Source organism: Ctenocephalides felis, unplaced genomic scaffold, assembly GCF_003426905.1.
Source record: "Ctenocephalides felis isolate EL2017-DRISC unplaced genomic scaffold, ASM342690v1 CF-g0.4_SCAFFOLD_03572, whole genome shotgun sequence".
Taxonomy (NCBI): Eukaryota; Metazoa; Arthropoda; class Insecta; order Siphonaptera; family Pulicidae; genus Ctenocephalides; species Ctenocephalides felis.
In genome coordinates this window covers 18,673,455-18,698,909 of record NW_020539726.1, presented here as the reverse complement: position 1 = coordinate 18,698,909, position 25,455 = coordinate 18,673,455, and the positions used below count along the sequence as shown (strand labels likewise).

The window sequence follows — 25,455 nt, the reverse complement described above, 5'->3', positions numbered from 1 at the left end:
ATTCCAAGGTTGTGCTTTGCCATGTCGATAAGTACAAATCAGAATTTTGGATCAATTAATAATTCAGAATTATAAAAAATTAATTATTGTTTATCCATTATTACTAAGCAACTGTGCGTAGGGAAAGTTATAGTAATCGCAAAAAAATCAAAAATGAAAATGTTTATATATATTTACGTTTCAAACGTTTCTGAACAGTTTGGTATACCTTAGAAATGTATGCATGTGCGGATGTGTGTGCGTGTATGTTTACGGATACAATTTTTCGTCGACGATTTCGATAACACGGATCAACCAATTTGGATGATTCAAAAACCTTAAGGCACGATGCCATGCACCACTAGTTACTTTTTAAACTTTCAATTTCTGTATGTTTTAGAAGTTAATTAGAACTAAAGACTATATGCCGCGTACAATTAAAATTGATCGATTTTTTAAAAATATATTTATAATTTATAAATTACTTAATTTTCTTCCATTAAAATTCTTGAATTTCAGCATATTACATTAGATCTAATTAACAAAATATTTTTCAGTAAAAAGTAAGAGTCAATGACTAATTATATATATCACAAGGTACCCGTTACATCCTCAATAAGTACAGTTACGTATAAGTCGCGCACCTTGTACTTATAATACGTTATCAATAACAGTTAGAGAAAAATCTACAATATGTACCTCTACACAGAAACTCTAGTTAGCCTACTTTGTATTTAACAACCCATCTATGTATAGGGGAAAGCGGGATGAAATGAACTATGTTAAGACTCCGAGAAAATATCAATAAGATGTACTCCGATTCTACTAGGGCTTCCAATACCGTACAAAAATCTGAATACCGGTATTCGATATTTGAAAAATAAAATTCCGGGATCCCGGTTTTAATACCGGTATTGTCGATGAAAAATTAAATAGTTATATTTTTACTTACTTCAGTTGTTATATTGACATATTAACAAATAATATATGAAATCTAACAAATATTGTCCTGAAATGAGTACATATTATTTATTTATTACATAAGGAGTAGAAGTAGATAGAAACAAAAAACGTGTCAGTAAAAATATATATTTTTCTGTTACATTTTACATTCTACATTTATAATAAGAATTTATTATTTAATAATATATTTAAGAAAAGAATAAATTATAATTCATGGCTAATGTTTTTAAGAAACATAAACAATCAATTGTTTGATTATCTAGCGAGGACCGAATTTTATTACAAATATAACCAGCCGCCGAAAAAGCTCTATCCGATTTACACTTGTTGGTACAATTGTAATTAAGAAATTATACATATTTTGTAGGTTTGTTCCTTTTATTCCTGTTTTTTTACAAAAAGTAATTTCATTTTTTATTTTTTGTTCTAGACTTGGAGTTTTTTAACACACACACGGGTGAAGTATTTATTTTAATATTTTTTAATTACACACTAACTTAAAACTTTGGTTTATATACTCACTTATAAATATCATAAGTTCAAATTAAACACAATATTCACACAATATTATAAACACATTATTCTTTATAATAAACATTTATTTTCCCGCAACTTTGAGATGTTATCTACACGAAATTACACAACTGCCTACTTAGTTACATTTCGGCTTTATGTAACATTTTATTTAGTTTAAGGGAATTCCCTTGATTTTGAATATGATCAATAGAATTTCTTTATGTGTGTGAGTGCAAGTCAAGTTATTACCCGTTCGGATTTCTCGGGAATTACTGCGATGTGTGCAATTCATCGATAAAAGATTATTACAATGTTGACTATTCTTATGTTGAATGCAATACAATTGAGAATATGATTCATTACGTAGTGTGTTTCTACTATATTAGTTATTAATATTAACTAAAAGCGTTGGGCCATAACAATATACTTCGCAAATTCTCAATATGATGTCAGCGACACGCAATTTAAACAACTGCCGTTCTTACTTATGTAAAATGATTTATATATAATAAATAAAGAATTATATCTCATCGATTTAATTATTATGTTTAAAAATCATTGATAGCGAATTCGATATAGCAACGAGGCACGTGAACGCATAATAACTTTTGTAAATGAACCCTTTTGAATGAATCGCTTTATCTTGCCGACACTGCTTGTCGATGTGTCACACTCAGCTGATCGTCGGCAATACACAATACATAGTTTAGAAACTAAAACTTTATATGTGTTTTGCGTAAGTTGAATTTTTGATAGAATACTAGTAATACCGTAATACCGGTATTATTTGCATCAATACCGGTATTGAATACCGGACAAAAATCGTCCGGGATTCCGGTATTCGGGATTACGGAATCCCGGTATTGTAAGCCCTAGATTCTACCATTTAATACGAGCAGCAAAAAACAAAAAATATTGTAATGCTTCTAAGTTTTAAATAAACTGCGATCAAAATTTTATTGATAGCAGGATAGAGATTTATGCTTTTTTTGTTGTGATAGTAAGTAAGTGAAACTTCAGATTAAATATGCAATCTAAAGCATCTTGATGTGCGGATAGTTTTAGCAAAAAAACAAAAAAAAAATCATCGAAAATATGTATTGTTCTATTATTTAATATTTATTTTAATATAACTAATTGTTTTATTATAACTAATGATTTTCTGATTAAAAAAATAAAATTAAAAATTTTTTATTAAAGACGAGGGTTTTAATTGGATTACTGAGATAGTATTAACCCTTCCCACTCGCGAATTCCGAGATTCATATGAATTTTGCTCGGCGGCATCCGAGTGGAAAGGCCTAAAAATGCAAAATAAAAAAACCCTTTTCAAACATATTTTTTAAATAAAACTACGTCTATACAAATGCATTGAATATTTTAATTTCATTATTTTCGCTTGAAACCTCCAAAAATGCTCTCAAATATTATTACAGACTCAGTTTATAAAAAGAATTGCATTGATTGTAAAAACTTCTAATATTGGCGAAATGTGTGTGTTCATTTAATTTCCTCAGCAAATAAAGAAATAAATCATACCATATTAGACCTTAATTCTGTGTTATATAAAAGCTAGAATCGAAACTGAAAAGCAACGTCTTCATTGAAGTCTTTCAACTACAACTTTTATAGCGACTTTTAATAAAAATATTTGTATAGCCACTGAATTTTTATAACTATCGGATGTATAGTTAAATAATAATGAATTGAATTGAAAACAATAATACATTTTGTGGTATTTTATTCAGCAAATATCAAGAGAAAGCAAATGGAATTAACTAACAGAGTTAAGAGAAAAAAATATATATAGTTATTATTGTGAATTATTCACTATTTTGAATATTATTTTTGATTTAATACAACGTATTTTATGGAGAAATTATTGTATTATATATATATAAGTTTAAACTAAAATAATTCGTTAGTTAAAAGATTAATTTAGTCTAATTCTAAAAAAAGTACAAATTGCACAAAGTAATAAAATGTCCAATATTATTAATTTATTAATTGATGCAAACTTAGGAGTAAACCTATACTTTCAACTATAATAATGTAATGAAATAATATTATTTGAATTAATTAATTAACATTCATAAGAATGAGAACTTACTTGATTTTTGAATAAACTGACAAAAATTTATATTGATTTAAACCTGTAGTCAATTTTAGCGCATTTTGGGAAATTGTTTAATTCAGAAGGTCGAAATTCAAAAATTCACAATATATCTTGAATAAAGTTTTGATTGATAAAAAAAATAACTTAATATATTTTGTTTAGATGGGTCCTTGGATCGATTTTTGGAAATTACATAAAAAAATATATGTTGAATAGAAATTCAATTGTTCATTAGAAATTGCATAGATATAGAATTAAGTAAAATTTAACAAAAATAGTTAATTTGAAATTAAATATAATTAAAATTGTTGAATTGAATTTGAATAAATTTAGAAGTAAGAAGAAGGCAAGAATTGGAGAAAATCAGAATGAAGTCAAATAAATGGTATTATTTTGAAGAGGAAATTTGAAACAATAAAATGATCTTAAAAACACAACAATAAATGAGTAATCAATATCACATAATTGTCATCTGAATAAAAAAAATTCTTAATCCCTACTGAGAACATGTTTTACTTAGAAGTAATCTTAGTAATGCTTGTTAATATTACTAAGATCAATCTCAGTGATGTTTCACCCCACATTCCCCTACATGTGCGATGTCTAAGCACTTTAATTATATTGGTATTTTCCGATATAAATCGATCATGAGTTTTTGTCAGTATGTGCACGCATTTCTGTTAACTATCTGCTCTTCGGTTTTCTGAAAAGATAGTAACTTAGAAATTTATTGGATGATAGTGGGTCAAGCTCGTACGAGACTATAAACATGTCATTACAAACATCTCATTATTTACCATTACAATTGCAGTATACATGGGATATAAGATTTAGAATGAAGAGAAAATGGTTAAAAATATGGTAAGGTGAAGGTTCAATAAAACACTCTTATGGTAAAACATATCTTTTTAGTTATAGATCGCACCTTCTGAACATTTTGGCACCCATTACAAAAATTGATGTATGTGTGTGTGTGCGTGCGTGCTTATGTATGTGCGGACACAAATTTTTGACGACGATTTTGAGAACTCGGGTCAACCGATTTCAATGATTCTAAAAAATATTTCACTTATATTAACGAAATGAAGAACTCATTAAATTTTTGGGATGGCAGATCTAGCGGTTTCGGAGATTCAATCAAGAATGTTAAAAAAAATGCCATTGGACGGTTAAAAATCATCATTAGACATGTGTACATCAAATTGTTAGATATTTTAGAATTATTATTGAAAAATAATAAGTATAAATTTTGTTGACATTTCTATGGGTTCCGTACCAAAGTTTGTGATGTTTGACCGTTTAAAAATTTTTTAAACAATTTAAAATTTAAAATAAATTCAATTTTTTTTAAAAACTGACAATTTATTTGTAAAATTTCAAAATTCTCAAAAATCTAATTTTAAGAAATTTTTTAATTTTTTAAAGCTTTTACAAATTTTAAATTACGATACGGGTGGTTCTAGCAATTTGCTTGAAGACACAATAATGCACTGCTTGTTATTTTTTAACCTCCCGAAGGAAAAGTTTATGTTTTCATAAAAAAATACAATTCGCTAATTTTATGTTTTCTCGACGTTTCAAGCCATTCTGAATCGAATGAGACCAAATTTGGAAAATGTGTGTGTGTGTATGAGGGTGTGTGTGTGTGTGTGAACAGATTTTTTTGCCGTAAATCGACGTTTTCTCTAAAACGGCTGGACCGATTTCAAAATTTTAAAAGCCATTCGATGTATCTCGATGAGGACTGTCGTTTGTCCTCAACTGCCGTTTGTGCGACAATCTTCCAAGCCGTTTCTTGTCATTTGGAAGAAGTGTTAAACATTTCGTCCACTTTTAAGCTCATACTACTTAATCGATTTTAAAAAATCAAAAACTGTTCGAAAGATATTAGTTGGGCATGATACTGATTTGTTTTTAGGTAAAAATCTACCGAGCTGTTTTCTTGTAATTAACAGTTCAAAAAAAAATTAGCCGATTTTTATGGAACTTTTTTTAGCGATACATATCATGGTCTTATAGAACTTACTGAAATATTACGGTCTTACGACTAGTAGTTTAATTTTAAAAAATCATTAAAATTTGAGAAAATGAGTAGTTTTTTTTGACATTTGTTAATATTACAATTAGAGGATTTACTTGATATAACGATAGTAGTACTTGGTCTTAATGATCATACCTACCATTAAAGCCCTACGGAAACTGGTTCAATTATAAAAATTATTGATTTTTGAAAATTTGCTTTATGAAAATACTCCGAGTTATCATGTTCGTTCGTTTTCAAATACATGTAATAAATTCACTCAGAATACTTTTAATCACTCATAAATTAATTTATTTTTTATTGATTAAGTCGTTTATTTACACATATCGGGAAGTTCATGCAACTTGCCTCAAGGCAAAATACCAATACCAACTAGTTGAATAATATTTTAAATATCATATTTTATGTAAAATTGATTTGTTATCTTGAAATGAGCAAAAACGTAATTATAACTTCTAGAAATAATTGTTTAAATGTATGAGTCTCTAGTCTCCTATAATTTAATTTCATCTCTTTAAATTAGACCAGAGATTAGATACAGCCTATTCTGCACTGTTAATCAATACCTATTTCTTTGAATGTTTCTATTTCTATTGAAATGGTTAATGTAGGCCAATTGCTAATCACATTGCAGACATTATTCTCGTGTTAAATCGATAATAAGTTTTTGTGACTTGGATTTATTCAATTCATTAGATTTGAATGACGTAGGTCAAGCTTGTTCGCAATTACACTAATTGTAAGCGAAAATAACTATATAAATCAGGCCGTTACAAATCACTACTAATAATAATAGTTGCAGTTCTAATTTATATATACCTCTATAAATTAGAACTTGTATGTGGTAAAAAGTGCGTAGTAAAAATATGTGCAATATTTTGAAAATTATAATGCAAAATATAATCGTACTAAAAATAAATTGCGTGAAAATTATACATTCCAATTATGCATCTGGAATCAACTTATTGAGCAATATTAAATTCACCTATGTTGAAAAATTAATAATTATTTACTTTACACAATTGTATGTATTTCATAAAATTCTATTTGAACTCTGATGTGACGTCTTGGTTAAAAAGGTCTAGAAAAGTATGCTAAATTACAATTGCACTGATTAATGATGTATTTAATTCAATGATGAAATTTGTTAAGAAATTATTTTTTATACAAATAACGGGAAAGTTAATTTGAATAATTTTCTCCTCCGCTTGCTGCCCGTTATTTTACATCTATTACTTTGTTTATGAAAAATGTAAAGTTGTACAATTTATAAAAATTGTACTTGTTACCATAATAATAGTAAATGTTCATGGAATATTAAATGTCATTAAATTAAATTTGAAATATTTTCTAACAGAACCGCGTAAACAAATAATAATATAATTAAGTGTTCAGTATAATGTGTTGTATATCTATTCATAATGATAATAGAACAAGTTGTAATTGAAATAGTAGTAATAAATGTAATCTAATTTAAACAATCTGTATAGAAATTACATAGAATAAATTAAATAATATTAATAATATTAGAATAAATTGAATAATACTCTGATTTGCGACAATTTATGATTATGATATTATTTGAGGTAAAATATAAAATTAATATTCTAAACTCTTTGTACTGCAGGATCTTCAAAAATTAGTACAAATTTCAATAATGAATAAATCTAATTTTATTAAGCAGATATTTATTTTGACTAAGTATGTACATTATTGTTGAGTTGTAGATTTTACGTCTTCTATACTATTTTAACTTCCCGTAGGGCAAGTTATAGTGATCAAATTATCAGATATTTAAGTATAAATTTTGTGTATATTTCTATGGGTTCCGTACCAATGTTTACCCGTTAGACGGCGGCGCGGCGCTTACGCGCTTTTATATCTCGTCTCTATGCACTTAAAGCAGTATGATTGCTTTGAAAAAAAGTTCAAAATTTCCAAAATATTTCAAAATAAATTTTTCTTCAAAAAGTATTTTTTTATTAAAAAAAAAGTAAATTTTTGTCAAAAATTTATAGCTTCTCAAAAATCAAATTTTTTTCAGAGTAAATTTTATTCAAAAATGTTTTCAAGAAAGAATATTTTTTGGTACGGGAAGTTCCAGCAATTTGCCTTAAGGCACGATGCCATGCGCCCGATTAGTTTTTATTTCAATCAGATTAAAGATGCTGATTCTGAAACTCATTTTGGCACATCATAAAAAATATACATTATGTATTTATCATGAAATTTAGAAGTTTTGGCACCAATATAAAGAATTTTCCAAATTGACTTCTTTACTTTAAACAAACGGCTCAAACTTTAGGAAAACTTAAATTATAATTGAACGACCATCTATAGCATAGAAAACATTGGATTCTATTTATCGAATAAACATACATCATCTTCTCCCTTTGGACCCTATCTCAAAATCAGCTGTTATGACGACTGTCACTACCATACCCCGACACAATAGTTCAGACAATTAAGTAATAGTAATTATTAACTTTCCGTAGGGTAAGTTATTGTAATCGTCCAAAAATCGAAATTGAAGTTTTTTGCATTTCTCGACGTTTTGAAGATTTCTGAACAATTTGGCACACCTCAGAAAAAATGGATGGATGTGTGTGTGTGTGTGTGTGTGTGTGTATGGATACAATTTTTCGTCCACGTTCTCGGACGCACGGATCAACCAATTTGAATGGTTCAAAAAACATTAGATTCCTATTGATAGATGTGCTGATTAGTTTTTGGCAAAGGTAGGTCCAGCAGTTACGGAGATAAAGAGCAAAGAGTGCAGAAAATAGAAATCGAGCTTTTGAGAGAACGGAGCATCTGATTTGAATGATCTAAAAAACATTCAATTAGTAATGATTGGGAGAAGTGGTTATTAGTTTTTGGCAAAGGCAGGCCCAGCCAATTCGAGGATAGAGGGCTAAATGTGCAAAAAATTGCAGTTTTTGAGAGAACTAAGCGTCCGATTCAAATGATTCAAAGAACTTTCTGCTTGTTTTAACAATGTCTTTTGTTTCAAAAATTTTTTTTTCAATTTTTTTCCTTTCAGATTTTTTTTTGTATATCGAAAATAATTTAGATTTTATTTTTAATTCTGACTAAAGTTCTAATATACTTTAAACAAATAACTTCAACTTTGCAATTGAGTTTATATAATTCTTATAAATATTAGACAATGTTACAATATTTCATTTAATATTCCTCGAACATTTCGTTATGGTACGGGAAGTTTCAGCAATTTGCCTCAAGGCACGATGCCATACACCCCACTAAATAATATTAATTTTAGAAAAGTTATCACCCAAACAAAAAAAACTTACTTTCGACTATTAACAGCAAAGCAGTCTACAGATCGTGTAGGGCGCCGACTCAATACAGTAATGGAAACTTGATCGAACAAACATACTTAATTTTTCTTCAATCTTAAAATCAGTATAGTTTACCATATGAAGTCTTTACTATTATTGATAATTATAATAGCCCCAAATAAATATGATATTGTACCCCAATTCTGATCAAGAGAGATCAGACATAATAAATACCCACTTTGGTTTGGATCACCAATATATTTTCATGTAAGAATTTAAATAAGAATAAAAATGTAATTGTTGAAAATGTAATTTACAAAATAGAATTAGTTACAAGTTAAAAGTTACGATTGCCAAGTAACAACGCCCAGAACAGAACAGAAGAGAGTCTTAGAAGATGTTGAGCATTTTATGCATTTTCTGCGTTTCTTTGTTACCGTTGAGGAAATTAAACGCGATTGCGGCCGCGGCCGTGTCTCATTCGCGTTGGTGGCGAAACCCATAAAAATAAAGCTAATAAAACTTTTATACGACGTCTCCGTCCTAAGGTAACGCCGAGAGATTTTTATCATCGGCGACTGTTGTATCGCGTATGATTGGATGCATTTTATTAGATATCATTTTTATAGTCTTCGATGAATAATTTACAATCGTTTCGTATTTTTTCACGATTCAAAACGAATATAAATTTTTGTATATATATACAACCGCTCCCGTGCATATTGAGAAATAAACTTCGGAAATAACTTGCGGCGCTCATTCGAGAAATGACTCGCAAATATATATTTTACGCGAGTTTGATATACAGCCGAGGTATTTGCGAATGCTTCGATCGACTTGGATAGAAGATTGAGAGGTTATTCGCAATTGGTTGAATACTTAACATTATATTTATTAGCAATATTTTGCTTATTATTATATGTTTCGTGAATGTTCATACAAAGCATGTACACGATTCAGTGATGAATGAATAAGCGGGAACAACATTTAACACTGTAGAAAGTAAACCTTATTTGGATTCTATGCTTTTTGTGCAATACTTGAGCATTTGCACATAATTTAATGCTTTTGCTATTCAAATTCTAGAGGCTTTGAATATGCGTGTATTACAGGTATCATGCTTGTAATAGTGTCGAATCGTAAGTTTTATATATGATGTTACGAAAACAATCGATATGGTGGCCTAAAAGGTAACCAAATCTAGGTTACAGGTCTGCCATCTTTTGACCTAAGTTTCTAGAGTATTGAATACATAAGGGGTTTATCAGAGCTATTCGCCTTATGTACCCTCAAATCACACCTAAAAATAGAGCATGCTGTCTAATCAGCCCAGAAAACAAATGTGTGATTCGGGCTTTATTCATAGGTTTATGATCCATCCACAAATATAGCGCAAGTTCTAATATCAAAATCTCACTTTCTGGAACCAAATCGAAATCGATAACCCGTCATTTTGCCTACTTGATAACCAGCATGCCAGCCAGCCGACCAAAAAAACAACAAAACAAGCGTTGTATGAACACACCTTAATCAAATTTCATTTAAATTGGTACTAACACTCACAAGTAGTTAAATATATAAAGGATGCAAAGGAGACCCTTTCCGGTGTGATGATAGCAATGCTAAAATACATTTCCTAATATTTATCATTCTCAAAGAAAGGTAGTCTATAACTTGTACTCATCACAATGTTCAGTATAGGATCAACTAAATACATTTAAATATAAGACAGTAAAGTAGAAGAACGCCATAGACAAGTTTAAATTTATCAACCTACCTCCAAATTTTGAATGATGATTTCCAAAGTACCATCAATTTTTTTAACAACAATCAGAATTTTGGAGTCTTGTAAGCTGTTGCATTGATACTTCTTATATATTTTTACCATTAGAACTTCTCTAATACTGATGATTTTTGTTTTGACCCATTATCGGGATCACTGGGGTCTAAAACGCATTTTAGACTTTTATTGACAGTTCAAAACTGGTAAATCGGGAATTACCTTAAGAATTTCCGAGCTGGATGTCAAACTAAAAATCTTTGATTGCAAGTCCAAAACTTTTATAGCAGAGTTAATCAATTCAAAATTATTATAATTATTATAAGTATATGTCATGCTCTAGCCCTTATCGCGTATAAAATGCAGTAAAATTGTTAATAAAATGCGACTACAAAAATTAATTTGTATGTATTTCTTGCAAGAAATAGTAGGAATATTAGAAGCACATGTGTTTTCCATATGCTATTTGGAGGTTAGTTTTCAGTAGTTGACCGTATCCAAAATTCAAAGAAATGATCGTATAAGCACCATAGGTATATCTTTTGCAGTTTCATGACGACCAACATATCGATAGTCACCATAAAAAACATGATTTGTCAAAATGAAATTCGTTGCACCAAGAAGAATACCAAATCTTCAATATATTTTTATTTGGAACGTATGTTACCATAGGAAACTGATAAACATATCTATGTTATCTGAGGGTAAGCCTATATATTATAAGTTAAGAATAAACTATTTCATCATGAAACAATCAATTAAGTATATAACTAGTATTAGATGGCATCGTGCACTAAGGCATATTGCTGGAACTTCCTGTACCGTAATGAAATTCAAGGAATATTAAATGTTTTCAAATAGATTACCATCTATGATGCTTAGTTCTCTCAAAAACTACAATTTTTGACTGACCTGCCTTTGTTAAAAACTAATCAGAACATCTCGCTATCAATAGGAATCAATTGCTTTTTAAATTATTCAAATCGGTTTATCCATACGCCCGAAATGGTCGACCAAAAATTGTCTCCACACATGCACATACATACAAACACATCCGTTTTTTTGAGGTATGCCAAAATGTTCAGAAACCTCTGAAACGTGAAGATATGTAATAATTTTCATTTTCGATTTTTCCATGATTATAATAACTCTCTTTAGGTTATCAGGTGTCGTGATTTAAAATTTGCATATTAAAAAGTAACATGTTCCAATCCGCTTTAAGAATTAATAAAAATGAGATTGCCCCTCATTGAATTTTCCATTGCAATACCTTGAATAAAATACGTGATATATAACCCGCATTAAAGAAAATGAATGAAATTAAATTATTTATATTGCCCACATGCCTCATGAAATTCCTTCGCCCCAGACATAACAGACAAGCGTAGAGAACAGCGAACAGAATAGATTTTTACCGTGAACTTCTAAAATATTTAAATGCGACGTCACTCAAGTTTTCCCAACAATAAATATTTCACCGGGTTTTGTATGCCCACGTAGGTACAAGGGTTGCCAACGGTATTGTAATATAAAGAATTGTATTATATTTTTAGGTCAGAGTACTATGTACCATTTAATAATAATAATACAGGAAGGATTCCGAAGAGAGGTGGTTCAGGGTTTGAAGATAACATTGGGATGATGTATGCTAATTTTGTAGGAATAGCACTTGATATTCATACATCTTTTTAATGGTCTATAAGTTTCTGTTGACAAGGATCTATATAATAATTATAGAGTTATATTAACTTCCCCAAAGGAGAAGTTAATATTTTCACCAAAAATATCAGATTTGATAATTTGATGTCTTCTCGCCATTCTGAATCAAATGAGATCAAATTTGAAAAAAGTATGTGAATGAGAGCCTATTTTTAATCCTTTCGTCGACGTTTTGTCGAAAACGGCTAGATCTATTTCAAAAATTTAAAAGCATTCGATGTAACTCGATAAGGAGTTGATCATCTTGCGCAATGATTGACCGAGCAGTTTCTTTGCAAATAGCAGAAAAGTGAAAGAAAAAATTGTCCACGTCTCACAATCCTGAATCGATTCTGATAATTACCAAGATCACAATAATAATTTTGAGAGAATCTAACTTTTTTGTCTATAACTAAAATTAGTTTTTTCTAATGATTCATTAAAATTTTCAAATAATATATTCGACTTATATTCTCGAAATCTAGTCAATATAATTTCTTACTGAGACCTATCAAACTAATGAATGAGTATAGTAATGAAAATTCTCAAATAAGAAATTAAGTTTAAAATAAAATTGTCAACAAAACTATCTAGTACTGCTAAGATTCGTTGAGAAAAAAATAACAATTTCATTATAATTAATTAAGGATGCTCAATACATTATCAAATCTTATATAAAACCAGCAAAAGTTTTTTTCGATATTGTACTTTATCCACTATAGTTCGAATACATAAAATCGTGGTGTAAGCTTAGAATTATTTTCGTGTTATTTATCATAAGACACGCAATTTACGCATTCCGACAACCTCGATTACATTAATAACATCAAAGACTAAATGTCAAGCTTGGTGTTCCACAAGATTCAATACTTGGCCTTTTATTGTTCATCGTTAATAAATTGTAAAGTTATTCTTTTCTGTGAAGACGCTAATTTTAAAATGAGACTCATGATTCGATTCTGCCGCATAACATTCCAATGTTATGGCAAGGTCATGTTATGAAGAACTTTTCATACTAAATTTAATACCATGTGGTTGCTTTGCAGTCAGGCGTTTTCCTCAGGTTGTCAGATAGAAAACCTAACTTAGAAACCGCACAAATGTCAAAAAACGATCTTAGATAACAGTGTCTTTCTGACCCAGCTTCATAACATGCGAGTGACGTTACAGTTTATGTGTAAAACGCCTGAATGCACAGCAAATACATGACATTTTGAGAGTATTCGGTATGATTCAGTAGCATAATGTATGGAATTTGGAGCGTAACATGGCCTTGCCATAACATTGGCCATCACTTAACCTTTTCCCTACAATGTCTTTAAACGACATCCGCTCGACTATCTGTGTATACGGGTGCCGTCTATGGACGACATGCAATTTTTAGATCTTTAAAAGTTTTGTTTTTGTTTTTTTTTCCTAGCAAACTATACACGAAATACATTCACCTACAATTATAGACAATTTAATATAACGGCGTGTGCAGGATAGCTATACTGTGATAGCACCTACTCTTATTATAGCATTGAATTTGATGTAATGATCCATTACACCATTTTTTTTTTTTTTTTTTGAAGATAAGCTCAGGTGATAAAGGCTTGAGCAAGTCGACTTAGCCAAGTATCTGGAGCAAAAGTGGTTAATCTTTTCTTCAACAGTTAAAATTCTAAGGTCTCGATGTATTAGCTTTACAAGGGTAACTTAGTTTTAAAATACATTTTTATTGATATTAATTGAAAAATCATAAAATATGTTGACACGCTGTAACTTAGTAATATTTTCAAAGTCTATTGACTGGTTTAACATTAATAAGCTATCTATAGATATTCTCAGAAAACAATGTTTCATGTAACATTTAAGCAACCCTACTCCATACTTTCATACTCTCCGTCTGTCCCGAATCAAGTGCTCTGCATACGCTTTAGACTTCGCGAGTGACAGTAGACTTCAACGATGTCAAAATTGGCACTATACACTATTTCGTTTTTATTTGACGTTTATTGAAATCGCAATCTGTTTTAAAGTTCCTTTGACAGAACATCGCAGTATGCAATAATACTGCTTTTATTGGCTTGAGGAGTGCCTTTGCGTGCTGAAACAATGATAAATTTATTACCCAAGGTGCGCGATTTAGTGGCATATCTTTGCTAACATTGTGGCGATGGTTTATTGATCTACAGATATATGTATCATTATTTCGGATGGAACACGGTTTATTTTACCTAATTACTCTTAAATGTAAGTATATAATTCTTTAGAAGTTTTAGAAATATTTTTGTAAGACGCTTGATTGAAGTATCAATGCCACCAGTACCAGAAAGAAATGGTACAGCATCTGCCAATAACATATTGAAGTATATACGGCAATTTTTATTGAAGTTTTGTATTTTATAGGTACTTATATGTAAAATAAGAAACAACTTAATTTCCTGCTCTGATACTTCTTATTTTAAAGAGTTGTTTCATCAGATGAGCTACACTGATACTATTGATTGCTTTAAGTTGTTCAATTCTGAGAGGAAAAAAAACTTGGTCTGATCTAAATAAAGTTAAGGCTTGTATAATTAACCTTCCGAAGAAAAAATTTATGTTTTCATAAAGAAGATCGATTCGCTAATTTTATGTTTCAAGATTTGCTTGCACAATTTCCTTTAAACAGTAGAAAAAAAATTTCGACGATTTTAAGAATTTTTTTGGCGACAGATACCATGGTCTTATAGATCATACTAAAATATTACGGCCATACGACAAGTCGTTTAATTTTAAAAATTCGTCAGCTTGAAAAAATTAGTAGCATTTTTTTTGGCGTTTGTCAAAATTGGACCTTTTATTGACGTTTTCTCCAAAACGCCTGAACTGATTAGAAAAATTAAAAAACTATTCTAAGTAACTTGATAAGGACTATCGTTTCTCTCTTTTAAGCGACCATCGGCCAAGCAGTTTCTTTGTAATTAGCAAATAAGTGAAAAATTTTTCGTCCACCTTTTAGCCAATAATTCTGAGCCGATTGTAAAAATGCAAAAACTACGAAGAACATTATTTGGAAGTCGTGCTGATAAATTTTGGAAATGTATTGATGAAACTTTTTATTTTGATAGATATGATCCTGAAGAGAATACTAAAATTTTACAGCCCTATAGCAAGTAGAATACATTAACAATTAATTTAAATTTGAAACAATAAACTACAACTTTAGGACAAATATGCACTTTATTTTTGAAATAAACTGTCGAATATTGTATCTAAGTATCTAAAATTCAATTTCGGTTCATCAACATATTTTGGGAAGTGCATGCAACTTGCCTCAAATGCCACTTTCAACTAGTTTTATTTTATACTTTCTTAGGAGGTTTGTGTTTGTGCCTTCTGCTTTTATAATTTCGTTTATTGGCATCGTAAAATAAATTCAAGCAGAAGAGTTCTTTTTTCTAAATTTTGCGTGCAGAAAATTTCAAATCACAACAATAATAGTAAGCAATGTCAAATATATACTATTATCGACATATAAGTATGTATGCCTTCAACGGTAAAAACATCTCTTCGCTTCAACACAAAGTAGATGATTATAAAATAAATATAATTAAGGGTTTATAAAAGGTTATAAAAAAGTTAACTTTTACAATATTTGTTCCATGAATAACCAATATCACAATGAATATTTACAGGAAACTTCGCATCCTGGTAAATCTTTGATACATTACTTTTCATCAACATCTATATTTACGCAGTTCTTTATATTTTTCTTAATACAATTCAAGTCTGCAAACGCCATCCTGTTTTCTTTAGGTGTTAGACAAAAGACAATCAAGTTTATAGATTAATTCTGCATTTAATGTGGCGTGAAGCGAAATACTATATTTGATTTCCTCAACTTATGTGTGTGCAGATGACACCACTATACGAGTGCTGTAATTGTACGACGGTGGTATAATTTTGTCATTAGACAAGGAACACTTTAAACTGAGCTTAGAATACGGTGGCTGAAATAAATCATAAACCACATCGAGGGGACATACAGAAGATACGAGAAGCACTCGAATTAGTCATAGAGCTAATCGACATTTTATAGTACGTATTTAGTATTTAGTATTATTTGATAGATGTAGGCTCGCCAGTAGGCAAATGGCTAGAGCAATTTGACTTAAATTAGAGGTCCTAGTTTATGTCTGATGTCAAGCAGTAGTGATACCAGTTTTCATTTGGAAACATAGATAGCAGCATGTTTCAAGTTTAAGTGAAAATAGCCCTCAGTCGGCACCAATAAAATATTCGATCTCTTGCAGAAATTGTAATAATAAAATTCATCACACAGAGATGAGACAACTGTTTGGATTGCCTTCTGTAAACTCAACGTAGTATTAAGTCAAATTAGCCCAACAGCTTATAGAACTCTTAAGTTCTGATTAATGTCTAAAACAATAAAAAAAATTATAGATGCAACAAAAGTTATTTGTAATATTCGACATCAGGTTATAATATATATAAACTCAAAAGCTCGAAATCACACTCGTTTTTAATCTTCATGTCAAACTTTTCTCATGCCACATGTCAATCTTATTCATTCTTCTCCATGAAACTACTTAATTAAAATTAGCTTCATAAAATTAAATTGAACTTTTTTTTCAAATGTTCCTTTAATATCTAGTAGTAGTAATTTTAGACATTATTGGATATAATACAAAAATTGAAAGGCACAGGTAAGTAACTAATTAAGGATGATGAGCAAATCCATAAATATTATTTTTAAAGCTGAAGGATTGTACTGGTGAATATCTAATTGTCGATGATGAGTAAATCCATAAATAGCATTTTTAGAAAATCTGAAAGATCGCACAAATAAATATCTACATATAGATAACGTGTACATCCATAAATAGTATCTTTATGATTGACACTAATAAATATCTAGTAATTGATGATGAGCAAACTCGTATGTGTTTTCGAAATAATTAATTTTAGACAATTTTGCATCCTGCCTTACTTTCTATACAATCTAGTAACATTTTTAATTTAAACAGCTATCAGAACTTGAAAAACCTATAAGCTATTGTGATGATACGTAACTTAAACTAATTTGAACTTCTCAACCTAAGGTATCTTTTTATAAAGCTATCCAAAAATTAGACTATTTCAATTTGTTATATTTATATTATTAGAAATTTTCTACTACTGACGATTTTTAACTTCACGCAGCAATGCCAGAGAAGGGTTTTTCAAAATAAAACTTTTAAAGCAAAACTTCTTTAGGCGCGACTAGGAGGTGAATATGTGGAAATGCAACGGAAGTTGCGTTACGCCCGGACTGTTCGTCATTCGCTCTCGATGAAATCATTTCTATACGAGTCGATTGTGATAAGTCGTCGTGTCGAGTGAATAGAGATATTTCGTTGTATGCGTACCGGCGTACATCAACGTGGAGATCGGAATGTCATATTTTAAGGTAGTCATCGTAGTATAAATCTTAATTTAATAAAAAAATGCCTGAATCAGAAGAATATTTAACTCTGTACCCTATCCCCCGTAAATAATTATAATGAAACATTTGAGCCGTGTACAAAACGTAAGCTTATTGAAATATTATTCTATATTATTTGTAGTTTTTATAAATTATTAAGTGATTAAAATAGAAAATATTTTAGTTGGCAAGACAGATATTACAGCTAGTCGAAGAATGAGATTGTATCGCCAGCAAAAAAGTAAAAAAATACAAAAGCAGGCAATGATTATATGTTAATTTTAATTACATAAAGTTCTTCAAACACAATTATTTCTTTATGCCGTTGTTTACAATAATTCACTGTGTGATAGAATTTATTAATCAGCAATTACTTCATTTCTCTAATGAACGTTCAAGTCCTAAATGCTAATTACAATGACAAACCGATCATGTCATATTTGAAGTATGACTTTAATTACATCATTGTTTTCAAATATTATGAATATTTTTAATATTATAAATATATAATATATAATTCATTATTATATTAATATGTATAATGGTTCGCGTTAATAAATGTGTGCATCACGAGTGTTACTATATTACTAATGAACATCATTTAAAATTGTTATATAATTTATATATTTTTAACTTAAATGCCATCTTGTACAATAGCATAAAAGTTTTACTTCAATAACGTGTGAACCTTATGCGCACTCTTTTTTTCATTGGGAAACATTTTCAAATAAAAATCGATGCCATTTCTGCTTGACATCAAACTCTTTGGAGCGAGTATCGATCCTGAAACCTTTTAGTTGGCCAAAATTATAACCACTAAGCTACAGAGCAACCATATAAAAATTGAGATTATTTTTTCAATGACAACAGTTCTTCACATATTTTATTATTCTGACTACTTCCAAAGCAAAAAACTATAATTTAATTTTCAGTAGATAAGTAAATTTAATTAGTATCCACTTTAAAAAAAAAAAGTCCAGCCCTCGTCTTAATGCTGTCACACGGTGAAACATCGTTGGTGGCAGCTTGTTACCGAAATCTCAAGAGCACTTCAATTTGCGTCGATGCGTTGTTGATCATCACAAATGTGGTTACAATGATATGAGACAAATGCGACAGGGTCTATGTACAAGCAATAGAGTAAGTTTTTTTTTTAATTCAGAACCTTTTTAGATTTGTACAATAATTGTAGATAGAAACATGAACAGATAAAAATATTGAGTTTGCTTTATAGTAAGTATATGACTCTTTGGCCTGTAACATTAGAATACTTTTTTACTATTTCTGTGCCGATGTCTAAAAAATTTGGAATAAAATCACTGCTTTAATTATGATCATGGATTTTTTTTACTCATTTTTTACTCATCATTGTACACATTCAGTTAATACAACAAATGAAATAGCAGATAAATAAATGACAACGATTAGTAGCTACTAGTAGTGCTTCTACTAGTTCGTAGGAGAGCATTATTAAAAAATAAATAAGTATGAAGTATTTTATTACAGTCGGTCAAGTAAGAGCGTGGCCGGGTTAATTTATAAAAATAATTATTTTATGAAACTTTAATATTTGTATATGCATTGTATACGTTAAAAGCAAGGATGCAATTTGGTCAATATGTGTCCAGTCACCACCGGAGTGGACAATTGGCTGGCATCTCCGACGCCTGCTTTTTACTAATTTAACGGATTATTTTAGTCTGACGGCTCTATGAGGGGCAGGGGATTTCAATTTAACGGCTCAATGAGGGCAGTACGTGCTCATATAGAACTTTCATCAGTGAAAATGACATTTTCAAAATCTCTAACAATATTTTCATGTGCTCAAGCGGAAAAGAAGCACATGTTTTTCAGTCGTCAGAGGCTTCCCCTTTGTGTTGCGCCATTTTAGATCATGAATACGAAGAAAAATTCAGATAGTTTTGTAGATATTTCTAAACATTTTGCCATTAATTTTGCTCGTCCTTGCTGCAGTGTTAAAGCAGGATTCCGCAAATACCCATTCACTGTTCTTTTTTCTTCTTTTTTATTTGAACCACGTTCTGATAAGTCATCGACATTTTTAGCAACTTTATATAGGTGTATCGAATTCTGTACAAATGTCTTCAACTTTCCCATATGTTTAGCAGCAGCTGATTGCTACATTTGGGTACCTTTAAGGTGCATGCAAAAGGGCGCAGCCTCGTAGCGCGACGCGCAACTTAGCACTCATGGCGTTTAACGTAATTTTTTCTCAAAAGATCAACTGCAACTAAACCTTTTTTGACAATGCATCAAGGACAAAGCTTCACTTTATCGGCTCACGAAAGAATTAGACCGAAATCTTTCATTAACTGTCGTTAAAGTCGGCCACGCTCTTACTTGACCGACTGTATATCATTTCTTTTAATAGAAAGAAATACTAGATAAGTTAGAATATATAATTCGTTTCTTATATTTAAACCCTGTACAACTAATAAGTTTGATAAGTATTTAGTTCAATTAGCTACATTATTTATGATTATTTATATCATCTGAATTTTTTTTGGCATCGTGCTTAAGGAAAATTGCTAAAATTTTTCCGTTCCGTATTGAAATATTCGAGATTATTAAATGTTTTAAAATATGTTCTAAATACTGCAACTTTCATTATTCGTATTTTAAAGAGAAAATTGAAGAGCTTATAAATTGGATGATGACGTTTATATAAGTTTATATGAAAAGTAAATATACAAAACTTAATCAAGCAATCAATTACATAAACTGAATTGCAAAGTTCGAGTTATTTATCTCTAGAATTTGAGTGAACCTTGAAATTCTATCTAAAATTAAAATTAAAATCTGAACAATTTTTGATATTAAATTTTTATTTGAAAATTAATAAACATCATTCTTTGTTTTCCCACAATTAATCGTTTCGTCAATATATGCGAGAGGTTTTTTGAATCATTCAAATCTGATGCTTCGTTCTCTCAAAAACTGTCATTTTTTGCGCATTTAGCTCAGTATCTCCGAAACGGCTGGACCAACTTTTGCTAAATCCTAATAATCAGCAGGTCTCCTTATCAATTTGAATCAAATGCTTTTTGAACAATTAAGATCGGTTCTCAAGTACTCCCGAAAACGTCGACGAAAAATTGTATCCATACATATATACATACATGCTATAGTTTACATACGCACAAGCACACACAAACATCCACTTTTTCTAAGATGTGTCAAAATGTTCAGAAACCTCAAAAACGTGAAAATATACAAACATTTCATTTTAGATTTTTGGCCCATCACTATAACTTACCTTACAGAAAGTTACAAATTTCAACGCAAATATAGGACAAAAATTGTCTTCACGCAAAACTAAGTAGTAGAAAACACATCCCAACTAGTCCTAATTGTTGTTTAAACAAGAATAAAATAAATGTAGTATTATAATATAAATAATTTATCTTAACTTGTATAAAATAACGTTTAAAAACTGACTTGACAATATTGTTTTGGAAATCATGCATTCATATAGATTTTAGTGATTAATAAGATGAATTACATTTTAATAAATCAGAATTTTTTTTAGTTGCCCCTATTCCAGTTGGTACATTAGTAAATTTTTGGTTGTTCTTAGAATGTATAAATTGGACGTCCGAGTGTATAACCATTAGAAACATTATGAAAAATCATAAATTTCATTTGACTTTGTAAATTATATTTTAATAAACCAGGAGCATTTTAAAAAAACTAATACTTTTTTATTATAATACTAATAATTATAATAAAATAATTTGAATTTGTAGTATATTGTAGAAATGTATTTTCTTACTAAATACAATGCACTTGCAATTTATTTATTTTTTTTGAAAAATTCAGTTAAAAAATAAATACATGATATCTTGCAATAACCCTCCCTCCCCCACGTGATATTTCGTGACTTTTTTGTCAAAGCCTCCCCCTCCCTAAAAACCTCAGGTGATTAATGGACGTCCCCTAAGTATAGTAAAAAAGTAAAAACATATCCCTCGTTACCTTCCTACCCGATCTAATTTAGTGGCGTGAGAAGGCCCTAACAGTCCAACACTTCAGATGGTCACATAACGCTCATAACATAACAATATCTCAATGGTGTCCCGAGTGCGCTGTGGGGCAATTCGGTGTATGCACATACGAGTGTTGTACACATGTACGAGTATTATTTTATATTACATTATTCAAGTTACAAGATTCGAGTTGTCGCACTTGAGATAATAAGGGACACTGGGGTTGATAGTTCCCGACAACGGTTATGTCGAATCATCAATTCGAAAGATGAAAATATTGAACATTAAATAACAACAGCAAATTATTGAAAATTTTAATAATTAATGTGTAACAGAAAAAGGAGTTGAAAAATGCAACGTGGCTTTTTCCGGGTCTAGTAGTTAGAACTTGGTCTTTCTAATAATGATAAATCCTGTGTCTTGCAGTTAAAACATCCGTTTTCACTTTCTAGTACAGATAGCTAAAATGACCATATTTTCATAAGTCAAAATCGGCATGGGAATTTTGGGACAAAAGATCTAAATCCAGTACAAATAACGCTTTTAAAAAAAAATGGGACATAAGGTGCGGGACTGCCCCGGCCAAACCGGGACGTATGGTTACCTCAAATAGCAACATGTTTATAAGTTAAAATAGTCATCTACTCTCTTTACTGCAGTAAATTAAAAATCATCACTATTATAATAATTCGAATAAAATATATCAAAGAGAGATAGACTTAGAAAAAACCAACGTTGTTAAGAAAAATTATAACAGCTTAGATCCTTAAGTACTGATTTCTCTTCAAAACAATAAAATAAATAAATTAATTTATATAAGTTTTTAGTTTAACAAACTTATAAGTATTTTTTGATATTTAGTATGTACTGTTAGTTTTACAAAATAAAAGATATTGAATAAATTATAGAAAGTTTTCTTTAGTTTAATTTGGTATATAGCTATTTTGCCATTCAAGTGTTCAATTATTAGCCAAAAAAAAATTTAAAATTTAATATTGAAAATATTTATTTATTAGGAAGAAGAGGTCTAGTACAGAGAGCAGTCAAATATATGGAGATCCAATATGGCGGCGAGAGCAGCAAAGATTTAAAGGCACCCGTAATCTAAATCTATTATATTTACAAATAAACGGTTAACGAATGAATTGTAGGATACTTTCTCTAGTTTAATTCGTACAGCTACTTTTATCATAGAATGAGTCGGAAAAACAAATATTGTTAAAAACTGTTTTGACGCCATTTCTCCAATATGGCGGCGACTTTCCGTAAAAATTAAAGATAGCAAAGATGAAATTTGTTAAGAGCACTTCGAAATCTACAAGGCTACCAATTTTCAAAATTCCCGGAGCACTATACTGGCAACAGTCATTTTTTGCATTAAATGACTAGACTACTAGTGACTTAATTTAAGTGTCTGTTCAAATTGACCCAGTTCTATTTCAGTAAATTTCCGTTTTTTAATCAAAAACGAAAGAAAAAAGTTTTATTACTTGCACTAACTTAGAACATTCACGCGTTATTTCGTTAAAACCATTCTTTTTTTTTTGAAAGATATTTAGCAAATGTTGAAGCAAAAGCAAGAAATTTCCTCAAAAAACTGATAATCAAACTCTGGGTTTCTCTATCCCTTAAAAAAGAAGACAGATTAGAAAAGTGCAAATATCTTTTGATAATACTTCAACACCGGCGAGATGCATGATTCAGTTGCTAAAAGTATTTATGCGAATTTTGCTGTCTATTGGAAGTTAAATAAAATAACTTTGATGTATATAAACAAGAGAACGTGTGGCTGCACACAACCACTTCCGATATAAAACATTTTCAACTGGAATGTGCGAATGGGATACTTGATGCAGCCAGAAGAAATATTGTTATTTTGTCATAAATTCTATGTTAATGTTTTGAAGACGATGATTCGAATGTTCATAGGTTTACAATGCTATTGTTTTCTGTAGCAAATACTTGTTCTTGAAATACAAGCAGAAACCTCTTCTGAAAACTTTCCAAATGATCGAAGTCATTTTCTCTTGCTTCGAAAAAATTAATGGTTACTATGCCTGTTAATTAATTGGTCACGTATTATGAATCTGTACACATTTTGTGATTATACCAAAAATACCATTTCTGTGTTACCAAACTTTAAATCTGCAAGTCTATGACTCACACTACTTTCATAATCGACGGTTATATAATTTTATTTACCGACCGAGTATTTAAGTTGTACATGATATGGGATTTTAAAAAAATTGAAAATAGACTGCACATATGTAAAAGGAATGCATTAAATTAAGCATAAATTACGTAGCACACATACATATAATAAATAATTTAATATTTTGTATTTCAAAGTTGCATTGAGGAATAGTCATACATCTCGTTATATTTTACCAAATAATTCCATACAGTGTTTGAATTATACATTCAATCAACCTTTTAGTTGCAAGCAAATTCCAATTCCAATTCTAAATATATTCAACGTCAACTGTTTCTACAAAACTTTATATAATAATAAAATAATTAATTCAATATATAAAATTATTCCTTCAAAATTCTTTGTTAAATTTACTGTTAAACAAAATAAAATGTGAGCATGCAAGCAACTCACCTCAGGAATTCTGGCCGCAAAGTTTTCCTTCTCATTATCACAGCACGTATCATCACTTTTATTTACACGTAATTACTTTAATGTTTAACAACTAAACTTTTTCACTTAAATAATTAAATTAATGAACAAACACTTCACAAACTATTAACTTTAAATGCCTACTTTTATTTCAACACTACGGTAAAAAATAACTGCGACGGTATGATGGTCTGATAGCGTGTAATTTTGTGCATGTAACAAAACTTAATATTGGCATTAAATTTGTAAATATTGAATCGATTGCACCTTGCACTACATACTCTTTATACAATACTGATACATCAAAAAATATAAACACATCAACAATTTTGTCACTAGACTTAAGTGCTAAATTTTGTACTCACATTTAACGCCCGGTGCGAGATGTGCTTCGGTCAAAGGTTGCACCAAAAAGAACTGCTCACAATCGCAGTCGTTTCAGGAATAAAACCATAGATATGTAAATATTTCCAATTTTTAGATGACAAGCCATGAACATATCTATTGTAATTTCACTACAAACATGCATGCCGCTGGCGGCAAATTGCGTAATTTTGGACAGGTCATCAGCATGTCTAGTCCACAATTTTGCATAAGGATGGCTTTGCCAACTGTAATTTATATCGTGTTAAATGATTTGACATAAATAAACAATATATATGATTCTATACAGTGATTTATACAAAAAAAATATATGATAACAATATGTTTAATATTATTTAGAAAAGGAAAAGATTCTAATTAAACTTAGAATTTTGGATTTCTAATTTTATCATCAGCATGAACAGTCCACAATTGTAGAATACTTTTGTCATTTATGACTCACATGATTTTAAAGATTTACCAATATGATCAGAAAGTTTTTTTTTTAAAGTAGTGTTGAAATTTATTTTGTTTATTTAAACTCAATTAAGTCTTGCTGTTTTATATGTTATTTTTGAGATGCCTTTTAGTTTAATGTAAATATTTAGACAAGAG

At 29.8% G+C, this 25,455-nt stretch overlaps 1 protein-coding gene across 1 annotated transcript in view; it reads right to left on the bottom strand.

Annotated features, from left to right (window-relative positions):
• The window catches only part of LOC113387814, an 872,338-nt gene extending 847,466 nt beyond the window's left edge, over positions 1–24,872 (bottom strand). The window contains exon 1 of the mRNA XM_026625191.1: positions 24,460–24,872. The gene's annotated coding sequence lies outside the window, so the exon portion shown is untranslated. The remainder of the gene's footprint in view (positions 1–24,459) is intronic.
• Positions 24,873–25,455: the final 583 nt, after the last annotated feature.